Here is a 17,882-nt window from a genome sequence, read left to right on the forward strand (position 1 = left end):
CGAGACCTAAAAATGGAGCCTTATCACTGGCAAACTGGAGTATGGGTATCAATGTTCATGCTGTTTTGAGGAAACTACCTGGGCCACTTAGAGATTACATGTATCACATCTTTGATAAATACAGTAAATGGATGGACACCATTATAGAGATTCATGATAATATTTATGAGGACACTTTCAAATTTTGAGAGCTGTATGATAGAACAGCGGGGATGAAAATATCCAGGGCTAAATATTGTGGCAAACAGTAAAATGGACCAAAATATTGAAAAGGTAAGTGCAAATAAGTATGTATAGATTTACTATTCGTAACTGAACCACTACATACCTTGAAGATATAGGCATCAGCAAGGTGCCTATACACGGAGTTAAGTATAGTAAACCTATGCTTACCTACATAAACTTATCTTAGTGATATTTTGGTCCTCAATATTTTTGCTATGATATTTTAGCCCCACAATATTCAGTTGTCGATATTCTGGTGTAATACCCGCTTGGGTGATTAATATATATACAAAAAATTCTTATACTCCAATTAAAAGTCTATAAGTCATCAAATTAGGAGCCTCCTAAAAATGTTAATATAGTTAATTTGTAACAATGCAAACTGGAGAACTGAATGGCATGCAGTGTGTGTGCTTGGTGCTAAACCAACTACCCGACTCATCTACAATTGTATGTTCATTCCCATGTGTTTTCCATGCAGGAGAACTATATCAGGCCTATACATCTTCCAGAACTGGGACACTACTCTTCTCTTGATCTTATTTCCGAGCCCTTTGACTTTTCACATTTGGAGACACATTAGTGCTCAAACAATGCTCCACTGCACCTTTGTCCCCAATTGCTTTGGATGCCAAATTCTCCTTACACCGCATTCTCTCTTTTATCTTTCCCCCACAGAGATACCATCCACATACTCTGTGTGCCTCTTTAAACTGGAAAAACCACAGTTGATGGACAGAATGCAGAACAATGCCATACATTCACTGCAGTACAGATATCTGGGCCTAAATCCATCGTTTTTTTGCACTCCACACCACTACAGTTCAGACATGGCCATATGCAAATTAGTCTGACCCTGTGCCTCATGGGAACAGTCCAGCCCGAACTGCCAAGCTACCTCTTTAAAATGGGTCACACATTTCCCCGACTCAGTCAGTCAGTCAGTCAAATTAACTTTATTCGATTTGATAAAATCATACAAAGTACATAAAAACAGTATTATTTACAGTTAAAAAAAGAATTAAACAATTTCATTTGTCAGCAAGTTAATTTGATTGAATAAATGCATTTAAAATATTTAAAAGACCAGTTATGTACATAAATTTTCCAAGTTCATGCTCCTTCTAGCTCTGGTTGCTGCCACCAGGAAATTGGCCATGGCAAAAGTAATACAAATGTTGCCCAGTGATTGTAAATATAGCATTGCTGGTCTCACCTGGGAGAAGCCAGCTTCTCTTAGGACTGGTAGCAGGTATTTTTTTCTTTGGGCGGAGAAGAAGTCACAAAACATAACAAAATGTAAACTGTCTTGAACAGAAAAATTGTCACAGGTGCAAGGTGGTGCTAACTCAGGTTTCATCCATTTGTTAAAATTGCCCAAATAAAAATGAATGATATTGAATCTGAATCTTGTTAACAAAAATCTGTGGAAGGGGTTTGTGACAAAACATAAATAAGGCTCAATTGCAAGTGACTGGAGTGTTAAGTAGTGTGTTCGGACGGAGGGTTTAAATAATTCGACTTCTTCTCGCAACATGTATGCCCTAGACATAAACTGTTTTTTTATGAAACACACATCCTGCTTTGTAATACACGAGGGAGAGGTGAATAAATCTGGGCGTCCTAGTTCATTAAAACATTTGTGCAAATACGCCAGCCATGGTATCGTGTGGCTGTATTCCAAACTCATCACATCCCTCATGATCATGTGGTTTAATGATAGTTCAGGGTTTAGCCAGGTCTTAAGCCAGTATGTTAGTGGAGCCAGTCTCAGTTTGTCCTGGATATAATCCATACCAAGTTCTGAATGAATGGAAAAAACCGGGGAGGATTGGGGGAGGGACAGGACTGAACGTAGAAAACTATTCTCAGCTACCTGGATTTTGTCTAGGCGTACGTAGCCCCATAAGGAGGCACCATACAAGGCCACGGGAAGGGTTTTGCTGTTATAAACCTGGGTAATGGCCTTCATAGGTCTATGGCCCCGACTCATTCTACTTCCAAAACTTCAGCTCCTGCCTCCATCTTTCCCACTGAGCCATTGAGCTTACCCCAAAATCTCTTAATGTTAGTTACTCAAATTGGGAAGACTAAGAGTATATGTACTTCTCTTTGATGAGAACATTCTTAACATTTCAGGCATTACCACACAATTCACTCATATTTGGGGGGTGAGGACAGTTTAAGTACCTTCTTCCATCTACGTTCCATTCTCCACCGCCCAACCCTGGTGAGCTGAGCAGATACTATTCTAATTTCCCGCGTCTGAATCGTTACCATATCACATACCACCTTGCCAGGGCTTCTACTCCCACAGCCAGCTTCCTTAGGATCCCCACCATCTCTTACTCAATCTAATTCGTCAAACTAGTTCCTCACCCATGGACGTCATTTGGGGGTAGTCACTGGTAGCAGCTGCGACCTCGAGCTTGCTCCCCGCTACTCCTGGCACTTCCTTTGCAACCCTTGGCCTCAGAGGGGCAACACTTTTGCCTCCTCTGAGACCAGGGTTCGCAAAGGAAGTGCCAGGAGAAGCAGGGAGCAAGCTAGAGGTTGCAGCTGTGACCTCTGGCTACCCCCAAATGACATCCATACCCACACCACAGGGTAAGACCCTTTCCGTCACTAATCACTTTCAATTTGCCGGGAATTACAGCTTGTATTTCCGACCACTTTCCTTGCTTCATGCATTTGCTGTGTGTAGTCAGGGAACATCTTTATCTTCAGCCCTTCATATTGTGCCATCACGCTACTATTGCACGAGGTGTCTCACTTGGTTCAGGCCTAAGGTGTGCGTACCATCTTCTGGAGGCCTTTGGATTTGGAAGTGCTCATAACTGAGGATTCCTGGGGCTCACCCCTTTCCATGTTCTAGGAATCGGAGAAAGTGCAGGCTGTTCCTGCTGGCCCTGCCCTCTATATTCTCTACTTTCTCCTCTAGGGAATGTGCTACCTCCTACAATTTGATGATGGTAACATCATCAACAACACATTTTGGGGACCATCTTCACCACAACCTCCCTGACCTTGTTTATTTATGTGCCTGTTCTTCAGTCTTCTCAAAGTAGATTCATTGCAATAGATATTGAGCACACTTTGTTTTCTAGAGCCGCCTGTTACTCTTTAAAGCACTGGATGAAAACCTGTAGCAGTCAGCAAGTGTCAGTTCTCTGATGGCCCCATCCTCTTTTAACGTATTTTAGCCATTCTCCCAGTGGAGTACCCAATGTCATTGTGTATTGTAAAATGCTGTTGCTCTGCTGAGCCTCATGCACATACTGCTTCCCCGTGGGGTTCCATGAGAAGGACACTTTTCCTAACTAAAGCTGTCAACCACTGCTGTCCCCATCCCTCGCTCTCAGGGTAAACTCTCTCAGGATAGTATCTTTTCACCTGTCTTCAGGCTGGTTGTCTGCTTCTGTTTACTGCCCTCCTCTTCCTCCTGTTTGTATTACTTAGGTTATTGAATTTTTTCATATGAGACTAAGGGTCTGCTTATGAGTTGAGGCCCTATTTTTGCCCTTGATAAATAATTGTACCACGGGGTACGTTATTTATTGAGTGCAATAAATAACACCTATTATGAGTATATGGGGAATAACATGCAGATTTCTGTGTTTAATGCATCAAAATCTGCACGATGTGATAAATACCATATGTTTTCCCTTTTTAAATTTTGGCAGATATGAGCTGCTGAAATTTAACAAATGTTGGGTTATTTAACAAATTTGATAATTATCGGATGCGTTAAATAAAGTCAAACTTGTAATTCCCTCCTGTGTGTAAACAGGGATTTACACATGAGATGAAATATAATTATCATACTCGGGTCCTAACCATTGTCAGCTTCCTGCAGAAGCAGTCTGTCCTTTACCCGGGCACTAAATCTGCTTTTATTGTCTGCTGCAGCCCCCTGTATTCAGTGAATGGTCCAATGGAGGAGAGGGTCAGATGTCAACTGCCGCACCTGACTTAGACCAGCCCGCCCTATCTCCCTGCCCTGCGACCCTGAAAACCAAGGTACTGCATGCATACTTGTATTTGATTTCTTACCAAGAAGCACCCACATCTCTTCTATCTTGTCTATTTGGCACCTGGCTTGAATCCACCTACCAGCCGGACCACGCTATGTCTTCTAGCTCCCTAAGTCTCCCCCCACCAATGCCCGACTCAGAGAAGGGGCTAGTGTAACATATAATGATGGGACCCCCACAGAATGTGAAGAGGGGTCTGACCCTAAGTCGCTCAAATCTCAGAGATATTCATTGTCCTTGGGGAAGAATGGACCCTCATGAAGGATGGGGGCCCTGAAAGGTTGGGAACCCCTGGACTGCAGGGGCTTTCTTTATGACTCTTGTCTAGGGAGCATTGGGACAATAGTGTCCGAGGTGCAATCAGCATCTTTATGACTACTGCAGGCCATGGAAGCATGCATCTCGACCGCCTTCAACCTCACTTGAGTCATAGCTCCACCCTCACCGTTCCAAAAGTCATGCTTCCAGGCTGCAAATTCTGAGTCCACCATCTCCAATAACTCATGCATTGGTGGCTGACTAGTAGTCAGAGTGGTGGGTGTCGGGCCTGCATGCATGTAAGTTGAGTGGAAAGTGTAAATAAAAATAAATAATCACTTACCTTGCTTGCTGCACAACATCCGACATCCTCTACACTCCGTGTTCTGTTCTGTCTCCAGCAAATTCCCCTAACCAGTCCTGACGCTGTTCTAACCAGCATGAGAGCAGTGCCAGGATTAGATGGAGCATCCTCTCTCAGCACTCCTGCAGACCCTGGAGGCACTTGCTCTAACTCAACTGCCTTAAGACAGCTAGGTTAGAGAAGTTTAAAAGATTCATGTCTGGCAGGTCAAAAAGAAATGCGCACTTTAAACATAAGTGCACAGCTCCTTGCTGCCACTCAGCAGCAGGGCAACAGTGGCGCTGCCCCGTCGTTATAGTCGATTCAGGATGGGTGGATGAAAAATAAAATGGTAATAAATTAGCTTTAATACCATTTTATTTTTCATCTCTGGGGCTTTCCTGGGGGGTATTTTTGGCAGTGGGATGACACTCCTACACTCTCATAAAGGAGCCGCCCCTGATTATTACTCATGTCCTTTCAGGATACCTCACTGGGACTATACCATTAGGCCTCATAGTAGGCATCATTTGCTGCGCAACCCTCAATCTTGCTGAAGAGTACACCTATGCACTAGAGAGGCTTAAATTATTGCCACAGAACTTACTATACTATCTGTATGGGGGTACAAGACTGGCACTGCTCCTCCCTGCGACGACTCTTACACTAACTGCGTGGACTAAGGCCACACAGCGTATGGGATGGGAGAAGGAGCCCACCCGGCAGACACCGTTATGGCACTGTCAGTGGTTAACGGAGCTCAAGAAATTACGAAGCTTCCGAAGATGGGACGACATAGGTATCTTCACTATAGGAGATGTGATCGCCAAAGGGGAGCTGAAATCCTTTACGGCCCTAAAGTCTGACTTTGGGCTGCACTACTCACAGCTCTTCAAATACACACAGCTGCGACATGCGTGGCAGGCCCAGAATCTCCAACTAAACGATATCCCAGAATATGCACCACTGGAGGGACGGCTCCTCCAAGAACGGATACAAGAAAAAACGGTCTCCCTCACATACAAAACCTTAACTAACAATATGCTAGGTGATCTGGCAATGCTTCAGCATTTATGGGAGGCGGAGGTGGGAGGCATGGACGATCTGGACTGGGATATTGTGTTAATGCATCCCCGGGAGGTGGCAATTAAATCACGACTACGCCTTATTCAGTTTAATGTGCTGCATAGAACCTACTATGATAGAGTGCGACTCCACAGAATGGGGAAAATAGACGACTCACACTGTCTTAGATCCAGTCAGCACGACGGAGACTTTTATCATACCATTTGGGCTTGTGACATGATACAAATTTACTGGACGCACATATTCACAGAACTGGGGAAGGTTTTGGGGGTCCCGCTCCAACAGGAACCCAAGCTGGCACTATTGGGCATGACTAATGAGGTAGACCTGCCACGCCCACTCCTCACCTTCCTGGTTCTTGCACTTGTAGTAGCGAAAAGGGATATTGTGAAGTACTGGGGGTCACCGGAGCCGCCAGGATTAGAAGAATGGAGAAGAGGGTTAGACCTTTACATGGCGGCCGAGAGAGTGACATATAAAGCGAGGGGGTGCCCGAAATTTTTTTGAAGGGTCTGGTCCAAATGGCGACATTATCACGGGTTGGATGGGGGGTTGAGAGGGGGGGGGATTGAAAATCTGACTATTCGGACGCAAGAGCGCCGACGAGAGAGCTCAGGATGGGATGTGATGTGAAAAGTGTGCCGTATATCAATGGACTTTGAACTGAGATGCTGCATACTGTGACAGAAATTGGGGGCTTTGAGGAGGGTGGGTGTGGGAGTAGAGGTATATATACTGCTGATTTCACGACTGTACTGTTGAGTTTTGATTTTTTTTTAAAATAAAAAAATGATATAAAAAAAAAAATCTTGCTGAAGAGTAGAAGATATAGACTTCTTTCCCCTCTCTCTGCCAAGGCAACCCACGTTCTTTACCTCCTAGGGCCCCGTGCTCTACATCACTTACTCAGTGCTTTCCCTCAGTCTCCAACACCAGATGAATCCATTTTGTTGTACAGTGTGTTTTTTACGACTTAACAAGAACCACTTGAGCGCAGAAGATTCACATCTGTTGGCCGGCTCACTGACATAATATAGAATAACAAAATATTTACTTCACAAAATATCATCGCCAAAATATAGAATGCAAAAATATCGAATTCCTATCTACAAACAGGTAAGTATAAAAATATTGAATCCAAAATATAGTCTGTAAAAAATATAGTCATTCAAAATTTCGATTTTTTTTAAATGTCTTAAAAGTAATTTAAAATAATAAATATAATTAACTAAAACATACTTAAAAATACTCAAATAACCTTAAAATTAAGATATAATTAATTTAAGTTAAAAAAACATACAATTTTATTTTTTAATACATATATATTTTACGTAATATTAATATAAAATATACAATATTTTTACCGTAGGATAGCAAGAGGGTAAAATTTAATATTACCACTCCAGTTAGTGCAACAGTAGGGAAAGCGTTGGATAGCGTAGGGGTAAAAATACTATTCCCACTCCAGTGAGTGCAACAGTAGGGAAAGCGTTAGGTAGCGGGTGGGTAAAAATTACTATTCCCACTCCAGAGAGTGCAACAGTAGGGAAAGCGTTTGATAGCGGGAGGGTAAAAAATACTATTCCCACTCCAGAGAGTGCAACAGTAGGGAAAGCGTTGGATAGCGTAATGGTAAAAATTACTATTCCCACTCCAGAGAGTGCAACATTAGGGAAAGCATTGGATACCGGGAGGGTAAAAATTACTATTCCTACTCCAGAGAGTGCAACAGTGGGGAAAGCGTTTGAAATTGGAAGGATAAAAATTACTATTTCCACTCCAGAGAGTACAACAGTAGGGAAAGCGTTGGATAGCGTAGGTGTAAAAAATACTATTCCCACTTCAGAGAGTACAACAGTAGGGAAAGCGTTGGATAGCGGGAGGGTAAAAATTACTATTCCCACTCCAGTGAGTTTAACAGTAGGGAAAGTAATGATTTAATATATTATTAAAAATAAATTAAATATCAATACCAATAAAACCGTAATTGAAATTAATAACCAATTTAATATTATGTAATAATTCATTAGAAATACAAATACATATTAGTTATTAACAATTATTTACCTATTCATAATAATTTAACAAAGAATTAATTTTCATTAACAAAAACTAATTAATAATAAAAATGAATTCCAATTATTAATTAACAGTAAATTAATTATCAATACACAAAAAGTATTTTTAATATGTAATTAATTACAATTACATTACTTCCCACCCTATTCCCCTATAAACCCACAAACCACTACAGAAAATAAATTAATAAAATTATCATAATTATCAAATATTTAATTAATACAAAATAGTTACCAATTAATAAAAATGAATTGCCAAATAATAGAAATTATTACCAATTAAAAATTCATTAACAATAAATGTAAAATCAATACCAATAAATCAAAATAAATGCATGTACTTAATTACAATTAAATTACTTCCCACCCTATTCCCCTATAAACCCACAACCCGCTACAGAAAACAAATTAAGAAAATTAACATAATTAACAATTAATCAATTAATAAAAATGAATTGCCAATTAATAAAAACTAATTAACAATTAAAAATTAACAATAAATTCAAAATGAATACCAATAAATAAATAAAAAATATTTAATTAATTACAAATAAATTACTTCCCACCCTATTCCCCTATAAACCTACAACCCGCTAGAGAACTAAAATGCAAAATGTAATTAAAAATAAATAATAATTGCTAAAAATAATATTTAATTTAATTAAATTACTTCCCACCCTATTCCCCTACAAACCCACAACCCGCTACAGAATTAAATTATGCAAAAATTAAATAACATAAAATTCATTACTTAAAATAAATTAAACATACATTACAAAAATTAATATACACTTTTCACACATATACTAACATACAAAACACTTTAAAAAATTCGAAATTATTAAAAATTCGATATATTTAATGCCTATATTGTATACTTTGATAATTTGACAATCGATATTACTTACCTTCAATTCAATATTTTTAACCACTATATTGTGTCCATTCGATATTTTGTCCATTCTATATTTTTACTTCGATATTATGTCCATTCTATATTTTGAAATCGATATTATGACTGTTTACCCTGTTGGCAATCTTGCTAGAAACCACTGCTCCATACTTATCCTGTAAAGAGTTACTAATGTCGATAGCCCGAACGAAGTCAAGAAGGGTCGGTTTTAGAGACCCAAGTGTTCTTTCGTTTCCCACGGAAGGCCACGACTATCGAAAGCTTTCTGTAGCTCTATAAATTCTGTGGCAGATTTACTAATATATTTCACGCTACATGACGCGGAATGGAAACTTGTGTTACATTACATAAAGGGAGAAAGCAGTATTGCGCCATATTTACTAAGATATGGCACACTTCTGTTCTCTTGTAATGCTGGAGCACTGTGTGCGGCCTAGTGTGAACACAGGAGCCCATGTCCTATGCTGGATGTGTGCCTCTGTTACAAGCAGGATTATTTTTGTACAGGAAGGGATACCTTGCTGCACAAAAACAATCCTAAGAGGCAATTTTCTATTTCTATGCTTAATGCTGACTGCAGTAAGGAGGAGAAATAAAGATACTTCTTGTTACACCTCTCTGTGGTAGGCACACCATTTTGGCACAATCCAGATTTACTGATTTTAGTAAACCTAGGGCCGCGTCAAATTTCTTAGGTTTATAAATGGTAAAGTCCATGCTCCACACATGGAACACCTACTACAACGAAATGTAAAACAACGCAGCGCAAGCTGCTGCATTGCATTACACTTTTTTACAAAGTCACGGAGGGTGCTGCAAATAGCCCCTTGTGTGACTTTGTAAATTCCATTTAAGGATTTGCGTTGCCTTATGATGACTTGCATTACGCAAGGAGAAAGTAAGTCCTTAGTAAATATATGACCCTCTGTATAATAGTGGCCTGGAATTTAATGAATTAATTATTGAATGAATTGAACAAGATTTCTGGAGTGCATGGCTACCACCAGGGCATCCCGGCCCTGTAAATTATATTTGCTAGAGGGCAAGCTATCATTAAAAATCCAGTTGAAAGAGCCACATTTTAATCTTTTACCTTAAAAGGATATAAAATATAAGACAGCGAGGGAGCGGGATGGAGAGTGTTAAAAAGTTTTGCAGATCGATAAGAGGTCGCCCTACCTTCAGTGTTCACCAGCTTAATATCAGGGATATTTAAGAATTGAGGAGACACAAAGCGGAGCTTGCATGCCGGAACATAAAGGGACAATGGAATTCCTTTTGGTAACAGAGAATATTTAGATATGACAATCTGAAGATAAATGGTTCCCCAACAACGATGAAACCCTTCAAACAGGTAGGGCAGTGGGTTTTGCTTTCATTGCAGGCCTCAACTCAGTATCTACCCAGCCTTTCCTGCTCTTGTAGAAAAGACTGAGGTTCAATCTGTTTTATTTCTTCTTCATTCCCTTCCCTACCTCACGCCTCCTCTCATGTTTCTGTGGGTAAGTGTCTATGGCTAGACACTAGTGACCTCCAGGTCTGCTGAGGATAGGAAATGGGAAACTGGAGAAGGACCAAGTGCTAAATAGAGTGGAACAATAAGAGGTGTAAAGAGGGACAAGACAGGTAGAGATAGACATGGGTAGATAAGATAGGTGTGGTAGAGAGAAATATTAAGATAAATTGATGCGTACGGTAGCCAGGATAAAAGATACAGAGAGATAGAAAAAGAAAATTGTAGGTAGAGAAGAAGAGACAGTCTGACAGTCCCAAATAAATTACCGGGTGCGTTTTGGAAGGTGGGACCCCTGGGCATTTGTCTAGGCCTTATAATATCTGTCTAGATGCAGAATGATCTCCAGCTGAATAGGTTTCTGTTTCATCGAGAACCGGAACGTTGGGTGACAAGCTGATGGAAAACACTACCCACTGGCTATGTAGCCATCCCTCAGGGTCACTGTTGTGCACAACACAGCATCAAATGGTTCCCCATGCTATGTCTGAGGGAAGGGTTCGGGCTGCAACGCAGCCTTTCCTCAAAGTGGCCAGAAAACCAGGTGCAGGAGCACTGGGCCACTGTCACCCGTGCGGTGCAGAATTCCATGGGCGTAGGAACTGTTGGGGACGTAGGGGACATATCCCCCCAGATTTTGAGATGGGGAGAAGTCCTTCCACTCTGAGCGCCTTTTAGAACTGGGGGTCTCTAGTTGGCAGAGGTAGGTACCACTGTCCAAATAGGGACCCTTGCTTCTAGTCAGGACAAGGAGATAACCCTCTCAGATAACCCCTGCTCGCCCTCAAGGTAGCTTGGCCTGAGCAGTCTCGGCTAACCAGAGGCAATGCGTTAAGTATTTGTACCAACACTCACAGTAACACAGTGAAAACACCACAAACTGATTCCACAACAGTTTAGGAAAATAAATATATTTATTCTAAACTACACAAGACCAAAACGGCAAAAATCCAACATACACAGTTCAAGGATATGGTTTCAAAAGAGTTCTTTAGCTGGTAATCAAAGTTCTTTAAGTTGCGTTAAAATAATCCACAGATGCGTGAAAAGTTCACAGTTGCGCCACGTTTACTCACAGTACCTTTTAGATGCAACAAAGTTCCACAAGCAGGAAGCTGGTGCAGTGGAAACAAGCGATGCGTTACTCCTGAGACCCTGGGGAGGCGATGCGACAGCCCCGCTGCAGCAGCGGGCGTGTTGCGACGAATCCGGTCTGTATGGGGAGGAAGGCAGCTTGCGTAGATTCCGGTGCGTAGGTTCCGTGGGAAGTCTGTTCTCGCAAAGGCATGATGCGATGATCTCGTAGGGGCTGCGACGATCTCCGGGGCGACGATGCGCGGTCCAGCGGTGATCCTCTCTCTCGCAGCTCCTCGATGCGATGGTTCTGCGACGATGCTCGCAGCGACGTGATGCGGTCCGCAAGCAAGCGGTGCGGCGATCTCACCCAGCGACGACAGGCTCTGCGACGACACTCGCAGCGATGTTCGGTTCTCCCGCACCGGTCTGGTGCATCCCGCAAACGAAGGGTGCGACGGCTCCGGCAGCGATGTCAGGCGCTGCGCCGATCTCGACCTTCGTAGCGGCGGGAAACTTCTCGCACTGTCGGGGATGCGCTCCGCAAGCGAGCGATGCGACACTTTTCAGCTTCACAAGTTTCTTAGCTTAGTCTCAAGCTTCCCAGCTCAGGTTCAACTTCCAGAGGCCCCACAACTGGATCAAGCACTCTAGGAAGGACAGAACTCTCTCAGCAGAGTTCAGGGAGACTGGGGGTGAAGTCCTTTTGTTCCTGGGACTTCAAAACAGGGAGCCAGCTCTTCTCAGGCCCTTGGAGATTCCTTCAAGACAGGGGACACAGCTCACAGCAAAGTCCTTCCCCTCTCCTTGGCAGCAAAGCAACAGCAGGTCAGTCCAGCAGAGCAACAGCAGGACAGTCTTCCTTCTTCAGAGTCAGCTTTCTCCTTGGCAGAGGTTCCTTCTTGATTTCCAGGATGATCTAATCTTCTGTTGTCAGGGGTCCTGTACTTATACCCCTAAAGTCTTTGTTCTCTCAGTGCATGTGGGCCCTGAGCCCGGTCTGAACCAGTTCTGGGTGGATCCTGAGCACTTTGTTTTGCTGGCTGCATCTTTCCATTCAGAGTGAGGGGCAGGGTCGTCAGCCGCCCAGCAGGAGGTGGAGCCAGCATTGTGGCAGGCAGGCACAGCCCTATTCAGCCCAGGTGCTAACTCCTCCCACCACTCAGGTTGCAATTGCTTCATTCAGCCTAGTGCTGACTCATCCAGCCTCTGGGGGAATTCCCCAGCCCCTGTCACTCACAAACCAGACAGTCAATACACAAGGCCCAGGCACACAGAAGGGTCAGACAAGAGAACAGCAACTTTCTAAAAGTGCTGTTCTCAAACACAGGATTTAAAAACCACCTTTCCTAAAAGATGTATTATTAAATTCTGAGTTCAGGGATACTAGATACTTATGTCCTATCTTGTTACTATGGGAAGAAATGCTGTTAACCACTGTAGCCAGCATCCCCCATGTTAACCTATGGAGCAAGATAGCCTTACAATAGTGAAAAACGAAAATGGCTGTGATTCACTACCAGAGCATGGTACCTGCACTAGTACATGCTCTACCTTTCACATACACTGCACCCTGCCCAGGGGGGTACCTTGGGCCTTCCATAGGGGTGACTGATGTGCACGAAAAGGGAGGGGTTAGGCCTGGTCAGTGGGGACACTGACCAGGAGGACATGGCAGTTCTAAACTGCCCGTAGGCGCTGCAGTGGCAGGCCTGAGACACCATTTTAGAGCTACTCCTGTGGGTGGCACAATCAGTGCTGCAGGCCCACTAGTAGCATTTGTCATCACCAGCCCTGGCACACCCAGTGCACTTTACTAGGGACTTCATGGTGATACAAATATGCCAAACATGTATATCCAATCAGAATAACAATTTACATAGAGAGCATATGCACTTTAGCACTGATCAGCAGTGGTAAAGTGCGCAGAGTCCTATTGCCAACAGCCACGGGTCAGGAAAAATAAGGGAGGAAGAAGCAAAAGGTTTGGGGATGACCCTGCAAAAAGGGCCAGTTCCAACACAACCCCCTTCCAGCCTAAAGCCAGGGTAGACCAAACGATACCTCGATGGGATTCCCTGCTTAAGGCGATAGAACACGGAACCTGGCCCAAAAAGCAGGGCAGTCCTGTTCTACGCCGTCCTAAACCCAGTTGTATCACTCTATCCATACTCTCGGGGTCCACCATGCCAATCCATGTGGAACCTTTCACCTCACCTGTGGACACCACCTGTGCAGCACCTAACCTTAATTTCCTCACAGGTGTGTCCCAACAGACCAACAGCAAGCCACAGTGACCACCAACAGTGATCAGGGATGAGACCCAGGCCTCATGCCTCTCATGGCTCTCAAACCCCTGTGGTATCAGAGGGTGGGGGGCAGTAGCCCCAGGTGCTTGGCACCCTTTGTCCACTCTCTCTCTTGTCAGTTCAGGTCTGACACTCTGGCACTGACCCACCAGTCCCGGACCTGTATCCGTCCACCAAGACAACCAAGAACACAACTTTCCTACCAGTTCAGGACCTTCCTCCAGCAACTGGTCTCCCAACCTAGGGTTTAACCCCTCAGGTTGCACCGGGGTCAGAGGCGAGTGCTCCCTCCCTCTGCACCCCCTTCCAGAGCGCTGCACCCTCCCTACTGGAGGGGTACCCTTGGGAACCATATTGGTCAGGACACTGGTTACAGATGTCCTCCCTTCCAGGTCAGGCAGATCCTGAACCTGGTCTCCCAACCCAGGGACAAAAACCTGCGGTTGTGCATTCGCCTGGCACGCCAGGACTTCTGGGGACTCACATAGTACCCCCTTGAGGGTGACACACAACTCATGTATCCTGTGGCAGTCTGCCTGGCGCAGATCTCCCGACCCCTGTCCACCTGACAGTGCGGGAAGATCCCCCAGGACAGAAGTGGTGTCACCATGGTCACTCCTGGGAGACTCAGCCCTTCTGACTGGTCCCTGACTCACTGGTTCTCCCACTGGGGAATCCTTCCCCCTCTCACCCCTCAGTCTGGACTTCTGTACCCTCCCAAATGGAGCGGCACTGCCAAACACCAGAACTGATGGAGGCCTGGTTACAGGCACTCCCTGTTCAACAGACACTGGGAGATCCTCCTCAAATGGCCTACAAGTACAGTCTAGGTCCCCATCCTGGTGTTCCCTTAAGGAACCCTCCAGGCCCTGAGACTGGGTTTCGGGCACCGTGAGACACACCGTCCCACACTCATTCCTTCTCCACTGAGACCGGACATGAGCCCCTACACCCCTCCCACTACACTGGGACCAAACCGGGCTACACTGAACCTCTTCCACCTCACAGGTCTGGAAGATATCTAAGCCACTCCTTTTGGGATCACTCCCCAATGCCTCCTCAGACTCTCTGGAATTCACCAAGAGGTCTGCCTCCAACGCAAGCTCTCTGGGGTCAGAGAACTCACACTCCACCAGGCGTTGACATAGCTCTGGAAAACAGGGACTTAAAATATGCTCTCCATCAAATGAATCACACAGCCCCCCACAGTTGTTAACCAAGCTACCCTTTGCCTCACCCTCCAGTGCCTCACACAAGTATCCCACACCACTCTCCTGAGACTGGCAAGACAGTATCTGACTGTCTCTGTCACACAACCCACACTCTTCTGGCTGGTCTTCACTCACACACACCAAGGTTTCTACCACGGGGGAACCCCTCTCCCTGTACCTCTCATCTAGAGTCAGTAGAGTGTCCCTCCCACCACTGGGAATATGGTCCCCTGTGCCAGTCCCCCAATCTACTTCAGGGACACTGCACTCCACTGGAACTACATCATAAACCTGAATCCCCTGGTGTATGTTGACCCCCTCCCTCAAGTCAGGCGCCACATCTCTGGGTGTTTGTACCTTTCTCTCAGCACTAGATATCATAACCATGCTGCCACCATCTGAGCTGGACTCCACCTCCAACTCAGCAAAGCTCCTCTCTTGAGCTACCCATGTTTCTTCTTCAGCTGAGACCCTCATGGCCTCACGCCTCTTGAGCTCTATCTCAAGCTTCCTCATTCGTAATTCATGGGCCAAGGACAATTTCAATTCCTCCAGGGCACGGGCATGTTTGCTCTCCTCCGCCGCCCTTTCCATTTGCTTCATCTTCATTTCAAGCCTCAACATTTCTAATTTATGATCTCTAGCCCTTTGGTTTTCCTCCAACTCTTCTGGGGAAAAACTTTCAGCTGAATGGTTGCTGCCAGCCCTTGAGGCTGCTCCGGACACAGGCATACCCTGTGGCCTGAAACCATCCCTCTGTGCATCCTCATCCACTTCTGCATCATCTGTCTCCCCAGCCTTTTTGGTCTCCCACCAGGCCCTTAAGGCCTCCTGTAGCTCCTCCTTCTTGGAGCGGCGCTTCATGGGGCATCCAAAGTTCCTGCAGAACTGCCTGAGTTGACCTACTTTGTAATCACTTAACATTTCAATATCAAACTCCAGTTCTGCAACATCACTTGCTGGTTTACCATTCTGAGACATGATGCTTGGATTCTTTCAGGGTTACGATCAAAAATAGAACCAAAAATAAAAAATGTAGTATGCGGTGGCGTAGTGGTCTGCACTCACTAGTGATGTACACCAATTACTGTGGGTCAAGTACAAATACAAGTTCAAATCCCACCGCCTGACCACCAATGTTAGAACTGGGGGTCTCTAGTTGGCAGAGGTAGGTACCACTGTCCAAATAGGGACCCTTGCTTCTAGTCAGGACAAGGAGATAACCCTCTCAGATAACCCCTGCTCGCCCTCAAGGTAGCTTGGCCTGAGCAGTCTCGGCTAACCAGAGGCAATGCGTTAAGTATTTGTACCAACACTCACAGTAACACAGTGAAAACACCACAAACTGATTCCACAACAGTTTAGGAAAATAAAGATATTTATTCTAAACTACACAAGACCAAAACGGCAAAAATCCAACATACACAGTTCAAGGATATGGTTTCAAAAGAGTTCTTTAGCTGGTAATCAAAGTTCTTTAAGTTGCGTTAAAATAATCCACAGATGCGTGAAAAGTTCACAGTTGCGCCACGTTTACTCACAGTACCTTTTAGATGCAACAAAGTTCCACAAGCAGGAAGCTGGTGCGGTGGAAACAAGCGATGCGTTACTCCTGAGACCCTGGGGAGGCGATGCGACAGCCCCGCTGCAGCAGCGGGCATGTTGCGACGAATCCGGTCTGTATGGGGAGGAAGGCAGCTTGCGTAGATTCCGGTGCGTAGGTTCCGTGGGAAGTCTGTTCTCGCAAAGGCACGATGCGATGATCTCGTAGGGGCTGCGACGATCTCCGGGGCGACGATGCGCGGTCCAGCGGTGATCCTCTCTCTCGCAGCTCCTCGATGCGATGGTTCTGCGACGATGCTCGCAGCGACGTGATGCGGTCCGCAAGCAAGCGGTGCGGCGATCTCACCCAGCGACGACAGGCTCTGCGACGACACTCGCAGCGATGTTCGGTTCTCCAGCACCGGTCTGGTGCGTCCCGCAAACGAAGGGTGCGACGGCTCCGGCAGCGATGTCAGGCGCTGCGCCGATCTCGACCTTCGTAGCGACGGGAAACTTCTCGCACTGTCGGGGATGCGCTCCGCAAGCGAGCGATGCGACACTTTTCAGCTTCACAAGTTTCTTAGCTTAGTCTCAAGCTTCCCAGCTCAGGTTCAACTTCCAGAGGCCCCACAACTGGATCAAGCACTCTAGGAAGGACAGAACTCTCTCAGCAGAGTTCAGGGAGACTGGGGGTGAAGTCCTTTTGTTCCTGGGACTTCAAAACAGGGAGCCAGCTCTTCTCAGGCCCTTGGAGATTCCTTCAAGACAGGGGACACAGCTCACAGCAAAGTCCTTCCCCTCTCATTGGCAGCAAAGCAACAGCAGGTCAGTCCAGCAGAGCAACAGCAGGACAGTCTTCCTTCTTCAGAGTCAGCTTTCTCCTTGGCAGAGGTTCCTTCTTGATTTCCAGGATGATCTAATCTTCTGTTGTCAGGGGTCCTGTACTTATACCCCTAAAGTCTTTGTTCTCTCAGTGCATGTGGGCCCTGAGCCCGGTCTGAACCAGTTCTGGGTGGATCCTGAGCACTTTGTTTTGCTGGCTGCATCTTTCCATTCAGAGTGAGGGGCAGGGTCGTCAGCCGCCCAGCAGGAGGTGGAGCCAGCATTGTGGCAGGCAGGCACAGCCCTATTCAGCCCAGGTGCTAACTCCTCCCACCACTCAGGTTGCAATTGCTTCATTCAGCCTAGTGCTGACTCATCCAGCCTCTGGGGGAATTCCCCAGCCCCTGTCACTCACAAACCAGACAGTCAATACACAAACAGGCCCAGGCACACAGAAGGGTCAGACAAGAGAAC

Source organism: Lissotriton vulgaris, chromosome 1_1, assembly GCF_964263255.1.
Source record: "Lissotriton vulgaris chromosome 1_1, aLisVul1.2, whole genome shotgun sequence".
Lineage (NCBI taxonomy): Eukaryota > Metazoa > Chordata > Amphibia > Caudata > Salamandridae > Lissotriton > Lissotriton vulgaris.